The sequence below is a fragment of the Suricata suricatta genome, chromosome 9, assembly GCF_006229205.1.
Source record: "Suricata suricatta isolate VVHF042 chromosome 9, meerkat_22Aug2017_6uvM2_HiC, whole genome shotgun sequence".
NCBI classification, from domain to species: Eukaryota; Metazoa; Chordata; class Mammalia; order Carnivora; family Herpestidae; genus Suricata; species Suricata suricatta.
Window position 1 is genome coordinate 60,179,093 of NC_043708.1, and position 1,156 is coordinate 60,180,248.

General features: G+C 51.1%; 1 non-coding gene across 1 annotated transcript; it reads left to right on the top strand.

Moving 5' to 3' along the window:
- The first annotated feature begins 35 nt into the window (after positions 1-35).
- Positions 36-199, top strand: LOC115303273. Its single transcript, XR_003913964.1, has one exon. It is a non-coding gene; the product is annotated as a U1 spliceosomal RNA (small nuclear RNA).
- Positions 200-1,156: the final 957 nt, after the last annotated feature.

The following is a 1,156-nucleotide window of genomic DNA, read 5'->3' on the forward strand; positions in this document are numbered from 1 at the left end:
CGCGAGCGTGTGGGTCGAGGCGGAGCGAACAACTCATACTTACCTGGCAGGGGAGATACCATGATCACGAAGGTGGTTTTCCCAGGGCGAGGCTTATCCATTGCACTCCGGATGTGCTGACCCCTGCGATTTCCCCAAATGTGGGAAACTCGACTGCATAATTTGTGGTAGTGGGGGACTGCGTTCGCGCTTTCCCCTGATTTGTTGTGTTACCAAAAAGCAGACAGCTCTTTTGTTCTCTCAAGGCTCTGTGTTTTCCGCGCGGTTGGAGAAGGTCTTCATGCGGTCGTGCGGCTTCTGGCAGTGTCTCTGCGCCGTTAGTTGTTGCTGGTGCGTGGTGTGGCGGGGGTCGCGACGGTTTTGTATGTCGGAGGGTTTAGGCGACCGCTGCATCTCCGGGGATTTGGTGGGTTCACCTTACTCACACGATAGCAGGGCCAGGCCGTGTCAGGGACTCCCCCACTACCCTGCTCTCCTTCCCCCCCCCCCTCCCCAGCCAGTGGGGGTGTCATTGACCACGGTTATCTCTGGAGCTAAGAGTGGTTGTACGGGTTGGTGGAGGGGAGATTTTGAAAAGCTCACCAGCAGGAGATTAATTTACTTCTACAGTTTTGTGTAGTTAAGAAGGGTTCCTTTCTTCCCACATCAGTCGATCCAGTTAAAACATCTTTTTGTATGTCGAATTTAGGGCTGGGGTCTCTCTCTGGATACATATTATATTGATGTGTTTTACTTTGGTGTTATTACCCCAAAAAAGATTACTAACGGAGATGGTCCGCCATGAGCTCTGCCACCAATAATTGAATTGTTGTTGGACTTAAATCCGACCGTGTCTAGTCCTGGGAGTGCAAAACGGGATTAGCTGGAAATCTGTTAACTCCTGTAGGAATCAATTATACCTTGACAGATGCGTTCAGTGCCCATGTCAGTTGTTCTAGAAAGCTTCTGTGTCAAGCCCTACTGAAAACCGTAGTCCAGTTCTCCTGAAGTGCTGCTGGCTTCACTGGGGAAGCATGAATCCAACTGGTTTTCTCTTTCACTTTTCTTTTCTTTCACTTTGGTAGCTAAGTACAGTGACCCCAGTGAGCCTTTTCAGATGGGGCAGCAGCTGCTTGCCACAGCTTAGAGGCACCCGGGCAGGCACTCCGCCAGGCAC